This window comes from Macaca nemestrina, chromosome 6 (genome assembly GCF_043159975.1).
Source record: "Macaca nemestrina isolate mMacNem1 chromosome 6, mMacNem.hap1, whole genome shotgun sequence".
In the NCBI taxonomy this organism is placed as follows: Eukaryota; Metazoa; Chordata; class Mammalia; order Primates; family Cercopithecidae; genus Macaca; species Macaca nemestrina.
The window spans coordinates 143,493,409-143,521,077 of record NC_092130.1 but is presented as its reverse complement, the minus strand read 5'-3'; the positions used below and the strand labels follow the sequence as shown (position 1 = coordinate 143,521,077).

Here is a 27,669-nt window from a genome sequence, read left to right as displayed (position 1 = left end):
GCTGAGGCGGGTAGATCACGAGACCATCCTGGCCAACATGGTGAAACCCCATCTCTACTAAAAATACAAAAATTAGCTGGGCATGGTGGTGGGTGCCTGTAGTCCCAGCTACTTGAGAGGCTGAGGCAGGAGAATCACTTGAACTTGGGAGGCGGAGGTTGCAGTGAGCCAAGATTGCGTCATTGCAGTCCAGCCTAGTGCAGAGTGAGACTCTGTCTCAAAAAAAAAAAAAAAAAATCTGACAATGAATAGTTAGACATTTAAAATACAGATTTAATTATTGTTTGAAAAAAAATTGAATCTCAGTGTATTTTTAAAAATCTATTCTGTTATTGTGAATATTCCAATGTGATACTTTCTTTCAGTTTTCAGTAGACTGGGCACCCACAATGGAATTTTTGTGATAAGCAACTTTTATAAATAAGACATCCCCAAACATTTTATGTTGTTTTTCTTTAGATCATTTCCACCTTGTCTTCAATTTCTTCTCTTTTGTATTTCCTTAGCACTCCATTTTAATTTTACTGTCCTAGGACTTTTAGATTAATATACTTAAAAATTATTGGGTTCTATTCTATCTTATTGATTCATTAGAGGTCATACTCTTCTTGCAAAAACATTTGCTTCTCAAAAATTTATATCTTATCTGTTGTGTGCCCAAGACAATATATAACTTAGTATAAATATGGAATTATACTGTCCATAGAAACTCAGATATTCCTGATATCAATATATGTTGCTTTATAATTTTATCTATTTAATGAATTCACTTAATTTTTATTCACTGTTCTGTTTTTAATTTTCTACTCTCTGCATGTGAATCAAATTAAGATAGTTTATTTGGAAGCTGTATTGCCAAGCAGCTATGGAAAGCTTTGGCTTACATTTTGTAGTTTTTTTCCTTTGTCTTTGGCCAACAGCTCAACCCCTTTGGTGTCCCATCTGCTTAACACACGACAGCTATGGCATATTTCCATTTATCTGGGTCAGAAAATAAAGAGGCCTTCAAATCAGCCTGAATATTACCTACCATTGCTCTGGGTCTGATACAGTGAAAGATGGAAACTTCGTTTTTCCCAGGAGTAGAAGTTAAACCCACTACTGTGAAATGCCCCTCATTGAATTCGAGATGTTACTTAACTTTCAGAACATATAAGCACCTACCTCAAAGGAATAGCGTGTTGCTATATTCTCTGATTGCTTCATCACTCTTCATGTTAAGTTCTCATTATCATACCAGATTTGTTTTGTTTTTTTGACTGATGTCTCTTGGCTCAGATTTCCTTTGAGAGACTAAACTGGTCTAGGGCAGATCTTATTTTTAGAAGTCCAGAGAGTTAAGTTTTTCCCCTGTGTAGCCAATACATCTATGAATTAGGAAAGTAACTTTATTTTTTTCAACACAAATTATTATCAGTTCAAAACAGCACTATTTTTTCTTTTGATTTGTTAATTTGATTGCTTGTTTCCACACACCTTACCTCATTCCAAGAACAATTTTGAAGAAATTTAAAACAATAAATGTAATACAACAATATATGAAACATTCAGGGCCATGGGAAGGTTAGGGTAAAGGAATAAAGTTAGTTCACAAAGAATTATTAGGAGAAGGTCTTGCTGCTCAGTGTGAGAAGTTAGGGTTATAGATTCATCTCCAAGCTGTCTAGTGACTACGACAAAAATGGAGACATATTCAGTTGAAAGAGCCTCAGGATCTCCAAGAGGGGAAAATAGACTTTTCTTTTCAACGGAGTGAGAAAGAAACACTTTTCCCAGGGACCTTCATACAGAGAACACTGGTGGATGTAGACAGTGTCCTGAACAATAAACACAGTTGGGCATTTACTATGGGCAAGACACTGTGCTAAATGTTTTGCGTATATTTCTCATTCAATTCTTTAAAATAACTATAAAGTAAGTATTATTTTCCCATTAGGAGGCTGAGGCTCTGAGAGGTCAAGTGACTTGTTCAGTATCACAAGTTAGGAGAGAGGAGTTAAAAACAGGCAAAATGACTTCATTGTCCTCACCCTCAATCGTTTTTCTATACTGTTATTCATGTCGTTATTTTTTGTTGCACTCTTTAACACAAGTCCAAGCAGAACCTAAAAATGAAAAGCCATCCTAAGAGGAGATCAAAGCAACGCAGTCTAAATATAAAATCAGCTCTCTGGGTAGGAGTAAAGTTTAGAGCTGTGTTTTAATGTTTGTTAGCTTTCTTTGATGATCTAAGGGGAAACTATAGACCTTCTCTGTAAAAAGTACACATAATATAATTTTGGGTACCTCACAGACCCTTCTTCCCCTAACCCCTAGTGCACAAAACTATACACAGAGAGACAAGGCTATCAGAATTTCGTCTGATAAATCCCAAGTGTTTTACATGGGGACCGCTGTGTTGCTTTGACTGGCTGCTGAATAGTAGTGGGCATGTCCCTTCACAAGGCCTAAGTCAGAGGAGATTTCACTAAATTCGAAATCCTAGCTCTCATAGTACTTCAGACATTTCCTGGGTTTGGGGGAAATGTTTGAAAACTTAAAAAAAAAAATCTTTAGTAGTACCTGCCTTACTCATATGTTTGACATTTGATGGTCTCACTACTTTACAGTTTTTATTTGTTACATTATTAATTAGTAACTAATAGTTACTAGGTATAGTAAGGATCATTTTAAGTTATAGAATGGGTCATTTTTAGAATGGGTCGTTTTTACTGTTGCATTCTGGTCCTCGTTTCTAGAGTAAATTTAAGTGTTGTGCTGTCCATTTCATTTAGACTAGTTAACTATAAGGATAGGTGAAAACCAAACTATGAAAGCAAGCCTTTTAATATTTCAGGGAGACATGTATTGATTACAGCCTCTGGAAACTGGACTAACAATATTGTAGTAATACTTTTCAAAGTCCCTATATCAGGTTTCCCTATATCAGCAATATAACATAAGAATGCTTTGCTTGCTTAGCAGCATCTGGCCCAATTTTATATAATGATTATACAACCATAGACTCACACACAGTTATCCTTTAGATGTTAAAGTAGAAGGGTATGCTCTGCAACCAGGTTGACCTGGATTAGAATCCTAACTCTGCTACTACTGTCACCATGGGTAGATTATATAACTTCTCACGTCATCTCTCAAATGGGGATAATCAAGGTAACCATGGTAAAATGGTGAGCTTAGATGAGATAACATGTGTGAAGCCCTTAACGTAGTGCTGGTATAATACAGACCTAATACATGTTTAGCTTTTATTCATATTATTGTACCTAATGGTGGAGCTATAAGCAATGAGCATCTCTGTGATTGTTGGTGTAATCCTGAAGGTCTTAAGTAACTGGAAAGCATGTGTAGAGTATGCCAAGTTTCATCTTGTTTCAGCATGGGCTGTCCTTATGCGTAGCACTTCTTTAGGATGTCCCCACTATTGCTTTTTCTCAAATAGCCTGTTTCTGATGGCAAAATGCTACTTAGGTGGTTCCACTCGCTCTGTTGATCCTAGTCGTTCATAGCCTCTGTGCAAAGTTTTAAAAGCTCTTCTGGATCTACTTTGTTTATATTTTCGTTTGAACTCTGTGCCTTAGCTGTTGGTGATTTTTCTCCTACATGCTATTCTTCCTCCCTTACACATAGAAAATTTGTTCCCCTAGAGTTGTTTAAAAGAATTGACGAGCGTGGTGGGTTCACACCTGTAATCCCATCACTTGGGGAGGCCGAGGTGGGTGGATCACGAGTTCAGGCGATCGAGACCATCCTGGCTAACACCGTGAAACCCCATCTCTACTAAAAATACAAAAAATTAGCCAGGCGTGGTGGTGGGCGCCAGTAGTGTCAGCTACTCAGAAGGCTGAGGCAGGAGAATGGTGTGAACCTGGGAGGTGGAGCTTGCAGTGAGCCGAGATTGTGCCAGTGCACTCCAGCCTGGGCGACAGAGCAAGACACTGTCTCAAAAAAAAAAAAAAAAAAAAAAAAAAAAAAGAATAGATCAGAGCTTATTGAGGGAAACATGCCTGGCTTATGAACAAATGTGTCACAGATATGGGGGGGAGAAAGCATAAGGGATGATCGGAGATGGAGACAAGCAGTCATAGTAGGTGGGATCCCTTATACTTGCGTCCTTTGGAAGTGTTTTCTCATTGATTATCTTAATTGGGAGAAAAGTTGGTATTCGTTTTGTTAAAGAGAAAGGACTACATTTCTTTAACATACTTCACATTAGCAAGACTTTCGGAGTAATTATCGCTAAAAGATGCAAAATGCAAATAATATTCAACTTTATTTTGAATTACTTTTATAGATATGGAAAATTTGCAGTATTCTTCCTCAAGTGAAAGTACTACTTGAACCAACAATATTGATAGCATGCAAATCCAAAATTGTTATGACCTTACTTGTTTTCATGGATTCATATAGACAGTACTATGAAATGTGAGGTAGACAGTAATGTGCCATGATAGCACATTAGGTCTGTTAGTTGGTTATTTCACTCAACTGAATGTTTACATTAATTATAACTTAATGCTTTTATACCTTTTGTCTCTATAATACAGAAATAATAGTAGTACCTTCTTCAGAGAGTTGTGAGGATTAAATGATAAAGTGCTTTTAGAATAGTGCACGCTTCATTATGTGTACTTAAATGTTGGCTATCATGATTATGAGTCTTACAAGAATCTTATTCAGATTCTTAGTCCGGTATTCTGAATTCATTATCAAACACATTTTGACATTTCACGATTTCTGGGAATAATTCTCCACGTACCAGAGTTGTAGATTAATTTGTTAGAGATATCGAAAGATTCATTATTTTTAGTGTAAACTTCTAAGGTAATATTGACTTCATTACTTAACTCTATGACTTGATTAAGTATTGTTTAACTTTTCAGTCAGGAGGAATGATCAATTCCCTTTCAAAAGATGAATATTTATCTCATTTTCAAATTTGCACTGAATCACTCTTTGGCATATAAAATTTTATCTTTCAAATCTGTTTTGCAGATGTAGAGTCTGGTGCTTTTAAACTTGGTCGAGTGAAAAATTTATATATGTATTATACTTCAGAGACATTAAAAATAAAGAATAATAGCTGTAATTATGTTAAACTTTTGCAGTTTGTTGAGAAGCCATAAGCACCTGCAGATACCCAAGAAGAAGTTGTTCCAGAAGCCCTAGTGAGCCCTGGCAGCACTCACAGTAAAGGGGTGGATAGAAGCAGATTTCTGTAAGATTTGTTCTGTCCACTTTGTCCTGTGCTGACCACCATAATCTCTTTCCTCTGTTCCCAGATATCCCATACTCCACCTCCAGCTCTGCTTTGCTCCTGTCAGAAGGTAGTAACGTGGCATTACTTCTTAACATAAATAAAAAACAGTCATCTGTAGTTGCAGAGTTACTGGATCTTTGCCCACTTTTTTTTTTTTTTGAGACGGAGTTTCACTCTATTGCCTAGGCTGGAGTGCAATGGAGCAATCTCGGCTCACTGCAACCTCTGCCTCCGGGTTCAAGCGATTCTCCTGCTTCAGCCTCCTGAGTAGCTGGGATTACAGGTGCACACCAGCACGCCAAGCCAATGTTTTGCATTTTTAGTAGAGACAGGGTTTCATTATGTTGGCCAGGCTGGTCTCAAACTCCTGACCTCGTAGTGCGCCCGCCTCAGCCTCCCAAAGTGCTGGGATTACAGGTGTGAGCCACCACGCCCAGCCTCTTTGTCCACATTTTAAGGCCAAATCCACATACAAGTTTTTATCTTGATACCTGTTTAGCAGTAATTAATTAGTGGAATAGAGCTAGTGACTTATTTTATGTTCCCAGATGGATTCATTGTGAGTTTTCCACTCCTCAATCAAGTACAACATAGAAATGCAGTTGGAGAATTACAGAATTCTCTTTGTTCTCAGTGCCGTCTTGAGAATCCAGTGGAGTTCTATCAGTGACTTCTTCCTTTCGTTTTCTACTGGTCAGAAATTTGTACTGTTGGAAACACTAGATCTTTACTATTTTCATTTCATTTTTTGGTGTCTTTCTGTCTTCTCCAATTCTCTGTTTATGTGAAAAATACCATCATTCTGCTCTCGATCCAGTACCTTTGTCTGGGACACTGTCTTCATTCCTTTTTAGACCCGTACTCTGTAGCCGTGGGTCAGGCTCTGTTACTGGAGCATCATTCTAGGCTGACTTTGGGGCACATTGCTTGGGTTCCTGCCCTGCCTGTTATAAGCTCAAACCCCTTACTTGTGTTATCTGTTGCCTTTCCAAGGTTTACAGAGTACTGTGCATAATCCCTAATGGCTTGCAAGGTCTTTCCCAATCTAGTACTAACCTATTTCCATCATCATCTCCAGGTAGGTGTGCCCCTCCTCCCACTTCTACCCCTCGAGTTGTAACTATATCAGATATCAGATTATTTACCATTCCTTTCAAGATCCCTTTCAAGGCCTTTTACTCTTGGTTTTCCTTTTGCCATAAACTTCCTTCAAATGTACTTTACAACCCTTCATATCATTTAGGAGCCAAATCGAATGTTACCTTCTCTCCCCAGCCTGGCATCCTCAATTCCATTCTTCTTTGTCTTGACCAGGTTTTATTGATTCTGTTTTGTACTTAAATAGTATTTTATGCTTGAACATTCTTTGCCTGCTATAACTCTCCCTCATCATTTCCCAATCCTAATGCCATAGCTTTCTGACTTCTTCCCTTATCATTCTACTGACATTGCTCTTGCAGAAGTCATCTATGAGCTCTTGTCTATTAAATCCTGTGAAGGCCTTTCAGTCTTCTTTTTACTTAACATCTCTTTGGAATTTGACACTCATGATCACGCCTTTTTTTCATTATTATGCTTTAAGTTCGGGGGTACATGTGCAGAATGTGTAGTTTTGTTACATAGGTATACATGTGCCATGGTGGTTTGCTGCACCCATCAACTCGTCACCTACATTAGGTATTTCTCCTAATGCTTTCCCTCCCCTAGCCTCCCACCCACTGACAGGCCCCAGTGTGTGATGTTTGCCTCCCTGTGTCCATGTGTTCTCATTGTTCAGCTCCCACTTCTTAGTGAGAACATGCAGACACCTTCTTTTTAAAAGTATTCTCTTTTGGCTTCCTAACACTTCCCTGTCCTTGTATCCCTTTCTTATTTCCTGCCTAACTCCTTTTCCTTTTTGCTGCCTATTCTTTCAGTATCTGTTCCATGAGGGTCTGCCTTTTGCAGTTCCCATGGTTTCATATCTTTGTCTACATTCTAATGATTCCTTATTTTATTTCTTTCATCCAGACCCTATACAACAAGATTCTCCACCTGGATGTCACACAGCTCTCTGAATCTTAACCTGTTATTGCCACTTCTACCAAAATTATTACCTTCTATCTTATGCCATATCTTCCACAGCTCTGCTTCACTGAATGGTACCATGACTCTAGCCCACCTCAAAGTAATGTTTTCTCTTCACTTTCCCCATTCCTTTGCCTTAGAACAGAACTTTATTATCTTTCATTTGGACTGTCCAACCTACAGACTTGTCCCCTCCAGTCTCCCCTACTGCCATCCAAGTGATTTTCTAAAACACAAGTCTGATTGTGTAACCTAGGTCACTCTTCTGTTTAGTGGCTTCACAGTCTCTTAGAGTATAAAACCTGTAATCTCAATACATCTCACAGGATACCCTTTCCAATCTGGCACTTGCCCGTGTTTTTACAACCTCATCTTCTACTTGTGCCCACTGTGTACTTCATCCTCTTGTCAAAGCAAACTACTTTTTTTTTTTCCTATATAGACTCTGCATTTTCAAGCCCCCCCCATCTTTGCATCTTTTATACCAATTTCTAGGATGCACTCCCCACTCCCACAACCCTTTCCACTTTTATCCCCATCTCCAGTCTGTAAATTTCACCCACAGAATCTCAGCTCTCCCCAAAAGTCACACCTCTATAGAATCCTTCCTAGATCTTTCCCAGTGAAATACCTCTTTTTTTGGGTGACTGCCTCATGAGACAATGGCATGTTTTTCCCTCTTCCCCATCAGGTTATGCATTCTTGGAGAACAGACACTTTCGTATCTCCATGTATTCACCAAGGTACCTGGTTTGTGGAAAGTATTTAATTTATGTTTGTTGAATTGTAGTCCTGTGGCTTACACTTATAAAACATTTTCATCAGCCAGTCTGTGATTTCTGGGAAGGCAAAAGCCCTATTCTTTTTTTTTTTTTTGAGACTGAGCCTCACTCTGTCTACCAGGCATAATCTCAGTGGCATAATCTCAGCTCGCTGCAAGCTTCACCTCCTGGGTTCAAGTGATTCTCGTGCCTCAGTCTCCCGAGTAGCTGGGATTACAGGTGCACACCACCACACCAGCTCATTTTTGTATTTTTAGTAGAGACAGGGTTTCACCATGTTGGCAAAAGCCCTATTCCATTCATCCATGTTTCTTCAGGGCCAAGGAACAGTGTTTATGACTTAACCAAAGTTAATTGAAGCAGATTATTTTGAGGGACATTTCAGGAGAACTTAAGAATAGGGTCGTATTAAAGATCAATAGATAGATAGATACTAAGACATATATAATATACATCTGGTATAGGATTTTAATTTGTCAAAGCCTATTCTACAAAACTGTGCTAGATATTAAGAAAAGAAAGGAAGTCAAAATGGGTAACTGAAAGATGTTAATTTGGCATTTGGAAAGTGTATGAATTTCTCTATAGATTATTTTGAAAAAAATATGAAGCATCTTTGCTATAACTCTGAGCAGAATAGTTCTTAGCATCTACACCTAAGGGTGTTATCTTAGAACATGGTGCTATATTTTTTGTGAACTTCATGATAGGCTAAATTAGAAGAGGTTAGAGGGAAAAAAAGAACCCAATCACCTCAACATCATAGAACATACATCTGAGTTCCCTTCCCTGCCCTCCCCTTCGCTCATTTTCCTTGCTCCATCCACCTTAACTTTCTTTTTTTTCCCCCACTCTCCCTACTATATTTAAGGTCACTTATTTTTTATTTTTATTTTTAGAGATGGGAGTCACTCTGTCACCTATGCTGGAGTGCAGCAGTGCCATCATAGCTCACTGCAGTCTTGAGCTCCTGGGCTCAAGTGATCCTCCTGCCTCAGCCTCCCAAGTAGCTGGGACTACAGGGACACATTACCACACCTGGCTAGTTTTTATTTTTATTTATTTATTCATTTATTTTGAGACGGAGTCTTGTTTTGTCGCCCAGGCTAGAGTGCAGTGGCACAATCTCAGCTCATTGCAACCTCAGCCTCCCGGGTAGCTGGGATTACAGGCGCCCGCCACCATGCTTGGCTCATTTTTGTATTTTCAGTAGAGACGGGGTTTCACCATGTTGGCCAGGGTAGTCTCGAACTCCTGACCTCGTGATTTGCCCGCCTTGGCTTCCCAAAGTGCTGGGATTACAGATATGAGCCACTGTGCCCAGCCTATTATTATTTTTTTAAGATAATGTCTTGCTGTGTTGTTCAGGCTGGTCTGGAACTCCTGGCCTCAAGTGATGCTCCTGCCTCAGCCTCCCAAGTAGCTGGGGTTATAGGTGTGAGCCACTGTGCCCAGCTAGATCACTGATTGAGATATAGAGGTGAATACATACATACATATATACCTACACACACACACACGAATACATGGTATATTTAATATATATAAATATGTGAACACAATGTAATATGTATATAAGTTTGTATACATACTATATATGTTTATGTATATCTGTATATCCTATTTGTATACCAACTTTTAAGTTGGTGAATGTTTGACATCTGGTACAGGATTTTAATTTAATGTTGGTTGAAAGCATTGAGTATTGTTTTACCTGCAGTGGTTGAGGAGGTCACTTGGACTAGAACTCTATGAAATGTAGCATTCTTTCCTTCTTAATCAGCTATGAAACTGATTTTTCTTGCAACTTAATTTTTTTTATTTTTATTTTTTATTTTTGGAGGCAGGGTCTCTTTCTGTTGCCCAGGCTGGAGTGCAGTGGTGCGATCCCGGCTCACTGCAGCCTCTGCCTCCTGGGTTCAAGTGATTCTTCTGCCTCAGCCTCCCAAGTAGCTGGCCACCACACCCAGCTAATTTTTGTATTTGTGTGTAGACAGGGTTTCGCCATGTTGCCCAGGCTGGTCATGAGTACCTGGACTCAAGTGATCCGCCTGCCTTGGCCTCACAGAGTGCAGGGATTACAGACATGAGCCATCGTGCCTGGCTTCTTGCTGCTTGATTTAATGAAATAAAATATTTTACAAGGGCTTCATAAAGACTTTAGCGGTATTTGGTTTATAAGAGCAGAGTGTAAGTTTTGTCTGAGAAGAATATTGGTATATATTTTAAATTAGGAATCTCTTCAAATTCCATTTGCTCAACTTCCTTATCTGAGGTTTGCTGAACTTTCCCTCAGAAATGTTTAATTACTGATGGTCTTTTCTAGGAATTTAATGGAATTTTCAGCTATACTGATTACAGCTGAAAATAGAAAAGGATGGGGCAATTCAATGATTTTTAATATATTTACAGACTTGTACAACCATTGTGATCATTTAATTTATAGTATTTCTGTCACCTCAAAAAGAGACAGTGTTTAATCATTCCCTATTTTTACCACCAGCCCTATGCAAGTACTGATCTGCTATCTATATATTTGCCTTTTATGGACGTTTCAGATCAATAGAATCATGTGGTATGTCATCTCTTGTGTCTAGCCTCTTTTAGTTGGGAGAGTGTGTTTTGAGGTTCATCTCTCTTGTGTATAGTGGGTTGAATGGTGGTCCCCCAAAAAGCTATGTTCACATCAAATTCCTGGAACCTGTGAATGTTTCCTTTTTTGAAAAAAGTCTTTGTAAATTTAATTATTAGGGATCTTGAGATGAGATCATCCTGGATTATCCAGATAGGCCTTAAATCCGACAAGTGCCTTCATTAAGGGACAGAAAATGAGAAGACACAAAGGGGGAAAAGCAACATAAAGATGAAGGCAGAGATCAGAGTGATGTGATCATAAGCCAAGGAGGCCAAGGAATGGTGCCAGCCACTGGAAGCTTGAAGAGGCTACGGGGATTTTACCCAATTCCTCTAGAGGAAGTGTGACCCTGCAGACACCTTGATTTCAGACTTCTGGATAAACACAAGGGCCCCAAATCAGGTATGCAGGATTCAACCTTAAGAAACTGGAGACCCGAAAAACTAAAACAGAACAAAAATCAGAGAGAGAGAGAGAGAGAGAGAGAGAGAGAGAGAGAGAGAGAGAGAGAAAGAATTAACTTAGTAGGTGGAAGGAAGAAAATAATAATAAGGAAAGAGCAGATGAATAAAATTGAAATTAAAAAACAAAGAAAAAAATTGGTTATTTGAGAGGACAAATCAAATTGATAAATGTCTCTCTAGCTGTATTGATAATTTAAAAAGGAGGCGAGGTGTGATGGCTCACCCCTGTAATTGCACTTTGGGAGGCCAAGTTGGGCGGATCACTTGAGCTCAGGAATTTGAGATCAGTCTTGCCAATATGGTGAAATGCCATCTCTACTAAAAATACAAAAATTAGCCAGGCATAGTGGCTTGTGCCTGAATCCCCGCTACTTGGGAGGCTGAGGCAGGAGAATCGCCCAAACCTGGGAGGCAGAGGTTGCAGTGAGCCTAGATCATGCGGCTGTATTCTAGCCTGCTCAGTCTCAAAAAGAATTGCAGGCAGTATCAGACACTGATATCATGAATGAAGGAGGTGACATCACTGTAGAGTTTAATGACATTGAAAGATAATCGGAAATTTTATGAACAATTTTGCACAAATATATTGGATAACTTAGATGAAATGGACAAATTTCCTTGAAAGACAAATTCTTTCATTCATAAGACACAAATAACTGAGATATTCTTGTCCTATGTAAAAGACTGAATATATAATTAAAAACCTTTCCACTATGAAAACTCTGGATGGCTTCACTGTTGAATTCTACTTAAAAAAAAAAAATTCCAATTCTATACAAACTCTTCCAGAAACTAAAAGAAGAAACACACTCCAACTTATTTTATAAGGCCAACATTACCCTGATGCCTAACACAAAGTCACTTCAGAAAAAGGAAACTATAGACTGATATCCCCAATGAACTGAAACAAAAATCCTTAACGAAACATCAGCAAATTCAAACTAACAGTTTATTGAAAGGATAATACATCATGATTAAGTCATATTTAAACCAAGAGTGCAAAGGAGGATTGAAAGGATTGAAAATCAGACAATATATAATGCACAGACTTAAAAAAGAGAAAAGCTGTGTCATCATCTCAATTGATGTAAAATAAGCATTTGAAAAAAATCCAGCATTCATTCATGATAAAAACTCTTAGCAAACTAGGAATAGAATGGAATTTCTTAATTCTGATAAAGGGCAGCTATGAAAAACCTACAGGTTCAGGTCGCGTATCCATTATGCAAAATGCCTGGGCTCAGAAGTGTGTTGGGTTTGGGAGTCACATTGTGGAATATTTGCATATGTGTAATGAGATGTCTTGAGAATGGGACCCAAGTCTGAGTACAGAATTCGTTTATGTTTCATAATACATTATACATATAGCCTGAAGGTAATTTTATATAATATTTAAAAAAATTTGTGCATGAAACTGTGTGTGTACATTGAACCATTAGAAAGCAAAAGTGTCATTGTCTCAGTTACACATGTGGAGAACTATAGTGTTTTGGCATCACCATCATTCCTGACTCTGAATTTATGTCATCGATAAGCATTTTCTTGTACTTATTCATACATAAGTACTTCATACATAAGTACTTAACTGAAAAATATGACGTATCATTAATACAATTAAAAAAAAATGTGTTCGGATTAACTGCACAGCACAGTCGCATCTCCAGAATACGTTTATCAACTGTTACACAGTAACAACAACAAACAATGGCAGACTGAATGAACTGTGTGTTGTGTACATGCATTTTGATTGTGACCCAGCACGTGAAATCAGGTATGGAATTTTCCCTTGTGGTGTCATGTCAGTGCTCAAAAAATTTCAAGTTTTGGAGCACTTTGGATTTTGGATATTTGGATTAGGGATGTTCATTCTGCAATATACTTAATGGAAAAAGGCTGAATACTTTCCCCTGTGCCTGAGAAAGAAGCAATGATGTTAGCTCTCATTATTTCTATATACTGGAATTGCCAGCTAGTGCAATAAGACAGATAAATGAAAAGCTTACTGATTGCAAGGAAGAAATAAAATTGTCTTTATTAAAGAGACCACATAATCATCTATATAGAAAATTTCGGCCAGTAACAGTGGCTTGCCCCTGTAATCCCAGTGCTTTGGCAGACCAAGGCAGGAGGATTGCTTGAGGTAAAGAGTTCCAGACTAGTCTGGGTAACATGTAGTGAGACCTTACCTCTACAAAAAATAACAGAAATTAGCCAGGCATGTTCCCATGTGCCCATAGCCCTAGCTACTTGGGTGGATGAGGTGGGAGAATTGCTTGAACCTAGAAGTTCAGGTTATGGTGAGCTATGATCACACCACTGTACTCCAGCCTCGGCAATAGAGCAAGACCCTGTCTGTCTGTCTGTCTGTCTGTCTCTCTACACACACACACACACACACACACACACACACACACACACACACACACTCTCTTTAAGTTCTAGGGTACATGTGCACAACGTGCAGGTTTGTTAAATAGGTATACATGTGCCATGTTGGTTTGCTGCACCCATGAACTCGTCATTTATATTACGTATTTCTCCTAATGCTATCCCTCCCCCTGCACCCTACCCCACGACAGGCCCTGGGGTGTGATTTTCCCTGCCCTGTGTCCAAGTGTTCTCAATGTTCAGTTCCCACCTATGAGTGAGAACACGGGGTGTTTGGTTCTCTGTCCTTGTGATAGTTTGCTCAGAATGATGGTTTCCAGCTGCATCCATGCCCCTGCAAAGGACGTGAACTCATCTTTTTTTATGGCTGCATAGTATTCCATGGTGTATATGTGCCACATTTTCGTAATCCAGTCTATCATTGATGGACATTTGGGTTAATTCCAAGTCCTTACTATTGTGAATAGTGCCACCATAAACATATGTGTGCATGTGTCTTTACAGCAGCATGATTTATAATCCTTTGGGTATATACCCAGTAATAGGATCACTGGGTCAAATGGTATTTCTAGTTCTAGATCCTTGAGGAATTGTCACACTGTCTTCCACAATGGTTGAACTAGTTTACACTCCCACCAACAGTGTAAAAGTGTTACTATTTCTCCACATCCTCTGTTGTTTCCTGACTTTTTAATGACTGCCATTCTAACTGGTGTAAGATGGTATTTCATTGTGGTTTTGATTTGCATTTCTCTGATGGCCAGTGATGATGAGCATTTTTTCATGTGTCTGTTGGCTGCATAAATGTTTTCTTTTGAGAAGTATCTCTGTGCATATCCTTTGCCTACTTTTTGATGGGGTTGTTTTTTTCTTGTGAATTTGTTTAACTTGTTTGTAGATTCTGGATATTAGCGCTTTGTCGGATGAATAGATTGCAAAAAGTTTCTCCTGTTCTGTAGGTTGCGTGTTCACTCTGATGGTAGTTTCTTTTGCCGTGTGGAAGCTCTTTAGTTTAATTAGATACCATTTGTCTATTTTGGCTTTTGTTGCCGTTGCTTTTGGTGTTTTAATCATGAAGTCCTTGTCCATGCCTATGTCCCGAATGGTATTGCCTAGGTTTTCTTCCGGTTTTAGGTCTAACATTTAAGTCTTTAATCCATCTTGAATTAATTTTTGCATAAGGAGTAAGGAAGGCATCCAGTTTCAGCTTTTCCACATACGGCTAGCCAGTTTTCCCAACACCATTTATTAAATAGGGAGTCCTTTCCCCATTTCTTGTTTTTGTAAGGTTTGTCAAAGATGAGATGGTTGTAGATGTGTGGTGTTATTTCTGAGGCCTCTTTTCTGTTCCATTGGTCTATATCTCTGTTTTGGTACCAGTACCATGCTGTTTTGGTTACTGTAGCCTTGTAGTGTAGTTTGACGTCAGGTAGTGTGATGCCTCCAGCTTTGTTCTTTTTGCTTAGGAGTGTGTTGGCAATGCGGGCTCTTTTTTGGTTCCAAATAAACTTTAGTTTTTTCCAGTTCTGTGAAGAAATTCATTGGTAGCTTGATGGGGATGGCACTGAATCTATAAATTACTTTGGGCAGTATGGCTGTTTTCATAATATTGATTCTTCCTATCCATGAGCATGGAATGTTCTTCCATTTGTTTGTGTCCTCTGTATATTTCGTTGAGCAGTGGTTTGTAGTTCTCCTTGAAGAGGTCCTTTACATCCCTTGTAAGTTGTATTCCTAGGTATTTTATTCTCTTTGTAGCAGTTGTGAATGCAAGTTCACTCATGATTTGGCTCTCTGTTATTGGTGTGTAGGAATGCTTGCGATTTTTGCACATTGATTTTGTATCCTTAGTCTTTGCTGAAGTTGCTTATCAGCTTAAGGAGAGTTTGGGCTGAGACGATGGGGTTTTCTAAATATACAATCATGTTATCTGCAAGCGGACAATTTGATTCCTTTTTTCCTAACCGAATACCCTTTATTTCTTTCTTTTGCCTGATTGCCCTGGCCAGAACTTCCAACAGTATGTTGTATAGGAGTGGTGAGAGAGGGCATCCTTGTGAATCTACAGAAATGCTATTAGAACTAATAAGTGAGTTTAGCAAGGTCACAGGATACAAGTTCAATAATTATGAGCCCATTTTATTTCTATTGTCTAGCAACAAACAATTGTTATTAAAATTGTGAAAATAATACCAGTCATTAACAGCATATAAAATATGAAATCTGACAATGTATGTGTGTAGTATTTATACACTGAAAACCATAATACATTTCTGAGAGAACTAAAAGATCTATATAAATGAGAATATGTACTGTATTCATGGATCAGAAGTCAATACTATTAACATTTCAGTTCTTCCCGTTGATGTTTAGATTTAATGTAATCCCAATTAAATTTCAGCTGAATATTTGGGGATAGAAATTGGATAAGCTGGTTCTAAAATTCATCTGCAAATGTAAACAACTTGGAATAGCCTAAGCAATTTTGAAAAAGTACAAAACTAGAGAACTCACTTTATCCAGGTCACGTAAATTGTAATTACACATATTAACATTTATTTCTTTTATAAGAAGAACTCTTTGAGAGCAAGGATTTTGTTTTTGTTTTGTTTTATTTAATCTGTGTGTGCCTAGGGCCTTTACCATTTCTTGAATATAGTAGGAACATAAATACTAGGTCCTCAATAAATGTTGCATGAATGAAGGAAATAATTTTACTTTCTGTCCAAGCAATTTAGAAATCAACTTTACTGAGGTCTAATCTATGTACATTGAGGTGCAACTGAATGTTAAATGTGTAGATTTTGAATAGGCAGTGCTTTCTTTGAAGTTGTCAAATATTTATGATATATTCCAAATGAAATTTTAGGGATTTTGTTTATAAATTACTTCTGCAAGCTTTCTTCTCTGCTTTATTTGGGGACTTAATTGCTTAACGTTAGTAAAAATCAGTTTTCAGAGCTATCAAACCCAGTGCCTGACATAATGTTAAGACTGCGCTAACCAAATTTTACAAGCTAATAACTACCAAAATTTAGGCTCATAAAAGGGCTGGGGAAACAGTATACAGGAATAATAGAGAGGCACTTTGTAACTCCAAGATATAAAGCAACCTACTGAAGAGCAAGGGGACAAAACCCCAGTATTATAAGACACCTTGGCATCTAGAAACCAACAGAATTGTAATAGATACTACTAGCTGCATACTCCAATATACATTTCCTTTTTATTTTCTAGCTTTTCTTGCAGTTAGGTGTGATTAAATGTGGCAACTGTGTTTTGACCAATGAGGTGTAATGAAAGGGTAGTATGAAACTTTGAAGAAGTCTCCCAAAGAAGGTCCAAAGTTACAGACCCTTTTCACCCCTTCCTTTTTACTGTTTCCTCTGCCGGTAATGTGGATATGATGGCTGTGCACAAACAGCATTTTGTCAGAGCAATAGAATATAAGGGACCCTGGTTCTTGACTCTGGAACCACCAGACTAGCTCTGGAGTAACTAAGTCTAAATTTCTCTTAATGAGAGAGTAGTAGTTTTATTGATATTTATCACATATATATGTATATTGTATATATAATTATGTTACGTTGATTGGAGTCTAACATACTTAAAATTTGCCTTTTTACATGTGTAGGTCTATGTGATTTGACAAATGAATGGTTGTGTCTCTCCAAAAAGTTCCCTTGTGATGCCCCTTTATAGAAACCCTTCCATCCCCACCTTTAACCTTTGGCAACTCTTGGCCTATTCTTTATCCCTGTAGTTATGACTCGTTCAGAATATTAATATAACTGGAATTATCATATGTAGCCTTTTGAGTGTGGCTTCTTTTTTTTTTCCATCATAATCATTTTATTGTATCTTCAATGTCTGTATTATTTGTAGTTATGTCTCTTATTTATTTATTTTTTTAAAAATTTATTATTATTATTATACTTTAAGTTCTAGGGTACATGTGCATAACGTGCAGGTTTGTTACATATGTATACTTGTGCCATGTTGGTGTGCTGCACCCATCAACTCGTCAGACCCATCAACTCGTCATTTACATCAGGTATAACTCCCAATGCAATCCCTCCCCCCTCCCCCCTCCCCATGATAGGCCCCGGTGTGTGATGTCCCCCTTCCCGAGTCCAGGTGATCTCATTGTTCAGTTCCCACTTATGAGTGAGAACATGCGGTGTTTGGTTTTCTGTTCTTGTGATAGTTTGCTAAGAATGATGGTTTCCAGCTGCATCCATGTCCCTACAAAGGACACAAACTCATCCTTTTTTATGGCTGCATAGTATTCCATGGTGTATATGTGCCACATTTTCTTAATCCAGTCTGTCACTGATGGACATTTGGGTTGATTCCAAGTCTTTGTTATTGTGAATAGTGCCGCAATAAACGTATGTGTGCATGTGTCTTTACAGCAGCATGATTTATAATCCTTTGGGTATATACCCAGTAATGGGATGGCTGGGTCATATGGTACATCTAGTTCTAGATCCTTGAGGAATCGCCATACTGTTTTCCATAATGGTTGAACTAGTTTACAATCCCACCAACAGTGTAAAAGTGTTCCTATTTCTCCACATCCTCTCCAGCACCTGTTGTTTCCTGACTTTTTAATGATCGCCATTCTAACTGGTGTGAGATGGTATCTCATTGTGGTTTTGATTTGCATTTCTCTGATGGCCAGTGATGATGAGCATTTTTTCATGTGTCTGTTGGCTGTATGAATGTCTTCTTTTGAGAAATGCCTGTTCATATCCTTTGCCCACTTTTTGATGGGGTTGTTTGTTTTTTTCTTGTGAATTTGTTTGAGTTCTTTGTAGGTTCTGGATATTAGCCCTTTGTCAGATGAATAGACTGCAAAAATTTTCTCCCATTCTGTAGGTTGCCTGTTCACTCTGATGGTAGTTTCTTTTGCTGTGCAGAAGCTTTTTAGTTTAATGAGATCCCATGTGTCAATTTTGGCTTTTGCTGCCGTTGCTTTTGGTGTTTTAGACATGAAGTCTTTGCCCATGCCTATGTCCTGAATGATACTACCTAGGTTTTCTTCTAGGATTTTTATGGTATTAGGTCTAACATTTAAGTCTCTAATCCATCTTGAAGTAATTTTCATATAAGGAGTAAGGAAAGGATCCAGTTTTAGCTTTCTACTTATGGCTAGCCAATTTTGCCAGCACCATGTATTAAATAGGGAATCCTTTCCCCATTTCTTGTTTCTCTCAGGTTTGTCAAAGATCAGATGGCTGTAGATGTGTGGTATTATTTCTGAGGACTCTATTCTGTTCCATTGGTCTATATCTCTGTTTTGGTACCAGTACCATGCTGTTTTGGTTACTGTAGCCTTGTAGTATAGTTTGAAGTCAGGTAGCGTGATGCCTCCAGCTTTGTTCTTTTGACTTAGGATTGTCTTGGAGATGCGGGGTCTTTTTTGGTTCCATATGAACTTTAAAGCAGTTTTTTCCAATTCTGTGAAGAAACTCATTGGTAGCTTGATGGGAATGGCATTGAATCTATAAATAACCTTGGGCAGTATGGCCATTTTCACAATATTGATTCTTCCTATCCATGAGCATGGTATGTTCTTCCATTTGTTTGTGTCGTCTTTTATTTCACTGAGCAGTGGTTTGTAGTTCTCCTTGAAGAGGTCCTTTACATCCCTTGTAAGTTGGATTCCTAGGTATTTTATTCTCTTTGAAGTGATTGTGAATGGAAGTTCGTTCATGATTTGGCTCTCTGTTTGTCTGTTACTGGTGTTTAAGAATGCTTGTGATTTTTGCACATTAATTTTGTATCCTGAGACTTTGCTGAAGTTGCTTATCAGCTTAAGGAGATTTTGGGCTGAGACGATGAGGTTTTCTAAATATACAATCATGTCATCTGCAAATAGGGACAATTTGACTTCTTCTTTTCCTAACTGAATACCCTTGATTTCTTTCTCTTGCCTGATTGCCCTAGCCAGAACTTCCAACACTATGTTGAATAGGAGTGGTGAGAGAGGGCATCCCTGTCTTATGCCAGTTTTCAACGGGAATGTTTCCAGTTTTTGCCGATTCAGTATGATATTGGCTGTGGGTTTGTCATAAATAGCTCTTATGATTTTGAGGTACGTTCCATCAATACCGAATTTATTGAGCGTTTTTAGCATGAAGGGCTGTTGAATTTTGTGAAAAGCCTTTTCTGCATCTATTGAGATAATCATGTGGTTCTTGTCTTTGGTTCTGTTTATATGCTGGATTATGTTTATTGATTTGCGAATGTTGAACCAGCCTTGCATCCCAGGGATGAAGCCCACTTGATCATGGTGGATAAGCTTTTTGATGTGTTGCTGAATCCGGTTTGCCAGTATTTTATTGAGGATTTTTGCATCGATGTTCATCAGGGATATTGGTCTAAAATTCTGTTTTTTTGTTGTGTCTCTGCCAGGCTTTGGTATCAGGATGATGTTGGCCTCATAAAATAAGTTAGGGAGGATTCCCTCTTTTTCTATTGATTGGAATAGTTTCAGAAGGAATGGTACCAGCTCCTCCTTGTACGTCTGGTAGAATTCAGCTGTGAATCCATCTGGTCCTGGACTTTTTTTGGTTGGTAGGCTATTAATTATTGCCTCAATTTCAGAGCCTGCTATTGGTCTATTCAGGGATTCAACTTCTTCCTGGTTTAGTCTTGGAAGAGTGTAAGTGTCCAGAAAATTATCCATTTCTTCTAGATATTCTAGTTTATTTGCGTAGAGGTGTTTATAGTATTCTCTGATGGTAGTTTGTATTTCTGTGGGGTCGGTGGTGATATCCCCTTTATCATTTTTTATTGCATCTATTTGATTCTTCTCTCTTTTCTTCTTTATTAGTCTTGCTAGCGGTCTGTCAATTTTGTTGATCTTTTCAAGAAACCAACTCCTGGATTCATTGATTTTTTGGAGGGTTTTTTGTGTCCTTATCTCTTTCAGTTCTGCTCTGATCTTAGTTATTTCTTGCCTTCTGCTAGCTTTTGAATGCGTTTGCTCTTGCTACTCTAGTTCTTTTAATTGTGATGTGAGAGTGTCAATTTTAGATCTTTCCTGCTTTCTCTTGTGGGCATTTAGTGCTATACATTTCCCTCCACACACTGCTTTAAATGTGTCCCAGAGATTCTGGTATGTTGTATCTTTGTTCTCATTGGTTTTAAAGAACATCTTTATTTCTGCTTTCATTTCGTTATGTACCCAGTAGTCATTCAGGAGCAGGTTGTTCAGTTTCCATGTAGTTGAGCGGTTTTGATTGAGTTTCTTAGTCCTGAGTTCTAGTTTGATTGCACTGTGGTCTGAGAGACAGTTTGTTATAATTTCTGTTCTTGTACATTTGCTGAGGAGTGCTTTTCTTCCAACTATGTGGTCAATTTTGGAATAAGTGTGATGTGGTGCTGAGAAGAATGTATATTCTGTTGATTTGGGGTGGAGAGTTCTGTAGATGTCTGTTAGGTCTGCTTGGTGCAGAGCTGAGTTCAATTCCTGGATATCCTTGTTAACTTTCTGTCTCGTTGATCTGTCTAATGTTGACAGTGGAGTGTTGAAGTCCCCCATTATTATTGTATGGGAGTCTAAGTCTCTTTGTAAGTCTCTAAGGACTTGCTTTATGAATCTGGGTGCTCCTGTATTGGGTGCATATATATTTAGGATAGTTATCTCTTCCTATTGAATTGATCCCTTTACCATTATGTAATGGCCTTCTTTGTCTCTTTTGATCTTTGATGTTTTAAAGTCTATTTTATCAGAGACTAGTATTGCAACCCCCGCTTTTTTTTGTTCTCCATTTGCTTGGTAAATCTTCCTCCATCCCTTTATTTTGAGCCTATGTATGTCTCTGCATGTGAGATGGGTCTCCTGAATACAGCAGACTGATGGATCTTGACACTTTATCCAGTTTTCCAGTCTGTGTCTTTTAATTGGAGCATTTAGTCCATTTACATTTAAGGTTAATATTGTTATGTGTGAACTTGATCCTGCCATTATGATATTAACTGGTTATTTTGCTCGTTAGTTGATGCAGTTTCTTCCTAGCCTCGATGGTCTTTACATTTTGGCATGTTTTTGCAATGGCTGGTACCAGTTGTTCCTTTCCATGTTTAGTGCTTCCTTCAGGGTCTCTTGTAAGGCAGGCCTAGTGGTGACAAAATCTCTAAGCATTTGCTTATCTGTAAAGGATTTTATTTCTCCTTCACTTATGAAACTTAGTTTGGCTGGATATGAAATTCTGGGTTGAAAATTCTTTTCTTTAAGTATGTTGAATATTGGCCCCCACTCTCTTCTGGCTTGTAGAGTTTCTGCCGAGAGATCTGCTGTTAGTCTGATGGGCTTCCCTTTGTGGGTAACCCAACCTTTCTCTCTGGCTGCCCTTAAGATTTTTTCCTTCATTTCAACTTTGGTGAATCTGGCAATTATGTGTCTTGGAGTTGCTCTTCTCGAGGAGTATCTTTGTGGTGTTCTCTGTATTTCCTGGATTTGAATGTTGGACTGCCCTACTAGGTTGGGGAAGTTCTCCTGGATGATATCCTGAAGAGTGTTTTCCAACTTGGTTCCATTTTCCCCCTCACTTTCAGGTACCCCAATCAGACGTAGATTTGGTCTTTTTACATAATCCCATACTTCTTGCAGGCTTTGTTCATTTCTTTTTCTTCTTTTTTCTTTTGGTTTCTCTTCTCGCTTCATTTCATTCATTTGATCCTCAATTGCTGATACTCTTTCTTCCAGTTGATCGAGTCGGTTACTGAAGCTTGTGCATTTGTCACGTATTTCTCGTGTCATGGTTTTCATCTCTTTCATTTCGTTTATGACCTTCACTGCATTAATTACTCTAGCTATCAATTCTTCTTCTTTTTTTTTCAAGATTTTTAGTTTCTTTGCGCTGGGTACGTAATTCCTCCTTTAGCTCTGAGAAGTTTGATGGACTGAAGCCTTCTTCTCTCATCTCGTCAAAGTCATTCTCCGTCCAGCTTTGATCCGTTGCTGGCGATGAGCTGCGCTCCTTTGCTGGGGGAGATGCGCTCTTACTTTTTGAATTTCCAGCTTTTCTGCCCTGCTTTTTCCCCATCTTTGTGGTTTTATCTGCCTCTGGTCTTTGATGATGGTGACGTACTGATGGCGTTTTGGTGTAGGTGTCCTTCCTGTTTGATAGTTTTCCTTCTAACAGTCAGGACCCTCAGCTGTAGGTCTGTTGGAGATTGCTTGAGGTCCACTCCAGAGCCTGTTTGTCTGGGTGTCAGCAGCAGAGGCTGCAGAAGATAGAATATTGCTGAACAGCGAGTGTACCTGTCTGATTCTTGCTTTGGAGGCTTCCTCTCAGGGGTGTACTCCACCCTGTGAGGTGTGGGGTGTCAGACTTCCCCTAATGGGGGATGTCTCCCAGTTAGGCTACTCAGGGGACAGGGACCCACTTGAAAAGGTAGTCTGTCCCTTCTCAGATCTCAACCTCCGTGTTGGGAGATCCACTGCTCTCTTCAAAGCTGTCAGACAGAGTCGTTTGCATCTGCAGAGGTTTCTGCTGTGTTTGTTATTGTTTACTGTGCCCTGTCCCCAGAGGTGGAGTCTACAGAGACAGGCAGGTTTCCTTGAGCTGCTGTGAGCTCCACCCAGTTCGAGCTTCCGAGCGGCTTTGTTTACCTACTTAAGCCTCAGCAATGGTGGGCGCCCCTCCCCCAGCCTGGCTGCTGCCTTGCGGTTAGATTGCAGACTGCTGTGCTAGCAATGAGGGAGGCTCCGTGGGCGTGGGACCCTCCCGGCCAGGTGTGGGATATAATCTCCTGGTGTGCCCGTTTGCTTTAAGCGCAGTATTGGGGTGGGAGTTACCTGATTTTCCAGGTGTTGTGTGTCTCAGTTCCCCTGGCTAGGAAAAGGGATTCCCTTTCCCCTTGCGCTTCCCAGGTGAGGCGATGCCTCGCCCTGCTTCAGCTCTCGCTGTTGGGGCTGCAGCGGCTGACCAGCACCGATTGTCCGTCACTCCCTAGTGAGATGAACCCAGTACCTCAGTTGAAAATGCAGAAATCACCGGTCTTCTGTGTCGCTCGCGCTGGTAGTTGGAGACTGGAGCTGTTCGTATTCGGCCATCTTGCTCCGCCCCTGAGTGTTGCTTCTTTAAGCATAATGTATTTGAGTTGTTATATGTGTCAACAACTTTACTCTATTACTTTTTATTGGTGAATAAAATTTCACTCTATGGATGTACCACTTTTTTTAATGCATTAACAGAATGAAGATTTGGAGTTGTTTCTAGTTTGGGGCAATTGTGAACAAAGCTGCTGTAATGATTCATGTATAGCTTTTTATTGTTTTTTAAAAAATAAATTTGCATTTCTCTTAGATAACACTTAGAAATGACGTTGCTGGTTATATGGGAAGTATATATTTAACTTTATAAGAAACTGTTTTCCAAAGTTGCAGTTTCATTTTGTATTCCCACAAGCAATGTATGCACATTCCAGTTGCTCCATATCCTGATCAGCACTAGGTGTCGTTAGCTTTTTTTGTTTCAAAGCCATTCTTACAGGTTTGTAGTAATAGTGTATTGTGATTTTAATTTGCATTTCTGAAATGACTAGTTATGTTAAGGATCTTTCCATATACTATTTATCATATGTTTCTCTAACTTGATGAAGTGTCTGTGAAAATCTTTTGCCCATTTTAAATATTGATTTATTTTTCTTGTTGAATTTTCAGAGCTTTTTAGATATTCTGGTTACGAGTTAACAAAAGCGTGGGTTTTCGGAAAGACTCCGGTTTTCTTGGTTTGTCTACCTTGCTGCTGCTTTCACCATTTGATCTCTTTGCCCTTGCCTGCTCCTTTTTTGCTTTTCACTGTGCACGTCATGAGGCCTTCACCAGGAGCTAAGCAGATACTGGAACCATGCTTCTTTTACTTCCTAGCCTGCAGAACTATGAGCTAAATAAACCTATTTTCTTTACAAATTATCCAGCCACAGATATTTGTTATAGCAACTCAAAATGATTAAGACATTCTAATTTACCAATATTTTTAGGGATTGTATTTAATAAATCTTTGCCTTACCCAAGGTGGTAGACATTGTCCTTCACAATTTTAAGTTTTACAACTAGATCTATGAACTATTTAAATTAGCTTTTATATGTATGTAGTATGAAGTATGACTCAAAGTTGATTTTTTTTGTTTATGGATATCCAGTTGTTCTATCACTATTTGTATCTGAGAATTATACAGCCTTCACCCTATTGAGTGTATTCTGTATCGCTTACTTGGCTCTTATGTGTGTTTGCTATGTTTCCCAAAAATAATAAGTGCAAAAAGTTGAATACCACATTTGTCTTTTCGTTGTACCCTCAACTCTGCAATGGTGAATATAAATTATGATAGTTTTTTAAATAACTGAACGTCACAAATACCAGATGATATTTTAGAATTATGATATGAAAGGCCACACACAGGCATAAAGCGTCATTATTTGGCTTATTTAAAGTTCTTCATTTCTAAAAATGGGATCATAATACCAACAATAAGGGTTTGTGAGGATTAAATGAGATTAGGGATATAAACGTATCTAGGCTAATACTTGGAGAACATAGTAGGCACTCAATAAATACCACATCTTTCCTGCTATGCTTCTTAGACCATAAATGAAATATCAAAGCTAGTAAGTCCAACAGATATTTCCATTTATTTCAGTGTTATATTAACAGATTGAGACAATTTTCACAATAAGGGAAAGGGAAAGAAAACAGTTCACCTAGAAGTACAAATTTATCCAGCATTTGATAGTGACTAATTACACTATGATTTTATGGCTCCAATTCTCTGAATCTATGCCTAAAAAATGGATGCTAAAGTGCTAGGCCATTAGATATCTGTCAAAACATTTTATGCTGAAGAACACATATTTTGAAACTTGGAGTGAGATCTGGTCTTGTAAAATTAAAACTGTGTTTCATAAAAAAGATTTAAAAATAGAAGGAGGATCTGCCTGGGCCTTTCTGGACACACAATGAAAACATCCAGAAGACATGAAAACGACACAGGTGGGATCATTACATTGCCCCAGGCACAAATGCTTTCTGTCTTAAAATTTTGAATTCTTTCCAGTTACAAATTCTAAACTTTCTGGCATCTGCTGCATAAATGCATCACAGAGTTTGGCAGAGGTAAAGGGAAGCATTAATTTTGCATGGAAATCACTTTAGAGATCTTGGTTTAATTTTTCTTGAAGGACTACATAAGCAACTTGAGTGATATAAAAGTCTAAAACTTGCAGGCTTGCTTGGCAGAATGAATCTAACAAGGAAGACCTTCTTTTCAAAAATGCCCAAGTATTAAGATATTAAAGTTCACAGAAATGGGAAAATGTTCTAACTTCTATATAAAACCCACAGTAATTTATATAAACACTTTGGACACAATTTTTATGCATGTACACAGTAATTGCACTACGAATACAATTGCATTTAGGAGAAATTTATTTGGTGCTCATATTTTCTACTTACAGTTACTTAAGTTATATGGCTGTGGAACATACACAGAATATTCATTCAATCAAAGGGTTTGGAAAAATAAAACGGCCTTATGAAATCTAGAGTTAGACTTAGGAATCATTGCTAAATAAATAACCACACCCTTATATTTGTGGCCAATTGATTTTCCACCAAGATTCCAAAACAATGTAAAAAGAGTAGTCCTTTCAACAAATGATGCTGAGATAAGTGGTTATCCATATGTAAAATGGTGAATTTGGGGCCCAGGTATGGTGACTCACACGTGTAGTCTCAGCACTTTTGAAGGCAAAGGTGGGTGGATCACCTGAAGTCAGGAGTTCGAGACCAGCCTGGCAAAACCCCATCTCTACTAAAAATACAAAAAAATTGCCAGGCATGGTGGTACGTGCCTGTTATCCTAGCTACTCAGGAGGCTGACACAGGAGAATTGCTTGAACCCGGGAGGCGGAGTTTGCAGTGAGCCGAGATTGCACTACTGTACTCCAGCCTGGGTCACCGAGCAAGACTCCATCTCAAAAAAAAAAAAAAGATGTATTTGGAACCTTACTTTACCATACTTTACCATATAAAAATTAACTCAAAATAAGTTATAGATTTAAAGTAAAGACAGTCCTAAAGAAAACATAGGAGAAAATATTTTTAACCTTGGGTTAGGCAGTGAGTTCTTAGATGCAACACCAAAAGCATACATGATGAAAGAGGGAAAAAAAAAAGATAAGTTGGACTTCATCAAAGGTAAAAGTTTATGCACTTCAAAAGATACCATCAAGAAAGTGAAAAGAAAGATAAGCCAAAGAGTTGAGGAAAATATTTGCAAATAATGTATCTGTTAAGGTACTGATATCCAGAATATTTAAAGAACATCTAGAATTCAATAAAATGACAACCCAATTTTTTAAATGGGCAAAAGATTTGAGTACATATTTCACTAAAGAAAGATAATGGAGATGCCCAATAAGCACACGAAAAGATGCTTGCCATCCTTAGTTACTAAGAAAATGCAAATAAAAATGACAATGACATTTTCCATGCCTACTAGAATGGTTATAATAAAAAAGACAATTAAAACTATTGAGGAGGCAAAGAAACTAAAACTCGGTATTACAGGTACAAATGTAAAAGGGTACAGCCACTCTGGAAAGCAGTTGTAAAGTTTCATGAAATAGCAAACATTTTGTAACTGACAACTTTCCTGAATTTGTTTCTCTGCTCAAACAGTTTTTTTGGTAGAGTCTTTAGAGTTTTCTGTATGTAAGATAATGTCATCAACAAACAGAGACAATTTCACTTTGTTCCTATTTGGATGACTTTTATTTCTTTTTCTTTCCTAATTGACTCGAGTACTATGTTGAGTAGAAATTGTCAAAGTGGACATCCTTTTCTTGATTTTGATTTTAGAGAAAAAGCTATCAACTCTGCACTGCTGAGTATGATGTTAGCTGTGGGCTTATCATACATGGCCTTTAATGTGTTGATGTACATTCCTTCTACACCTATTTTGTTGAGAGTTTTTATCATGAACAATGTTGAATTTTATCAAATGCTTTTTCTGCATCTATTGAGATATCATGTGATTTCTGTTCTTAATTTT

At 38.3% G+C, this 27,669-nt stretch overlaps 1 protein-coding gene and 1 long non-coding RNA gene across 7 annotated transcripts in view; one reads left to right on the top strand and one right to left on the bottom strand.

Moving 5' to 3' along the window:
- LOC105473089 (WD repeat domain 70) overlaps window positions 1–27,669 on the top strand; it is a 388,018-nt gene that overhangs the window by 207,695 nt on the left and 152,654 nt on the right. The window lies entirely within an intron of this gene.
- The window catches only part of LOC139363902 (uncharacterized), a 42,550-nt gene that overhangs the window by 5,536 nt on the left and 9,345 nt on the right, over window positions 1–27,669 (bottom strand). Inside the window, exon 3 of the long non-coding RNA XR_011625071.1 lies at window positions 1,165–1,350. This is a non-coding gene — a long non-coding RNA (uncharacterized lncRNA). The remainder of the gene's footprint in view (window positions 1–1,164; window positions 1,351–27,669) is intronic.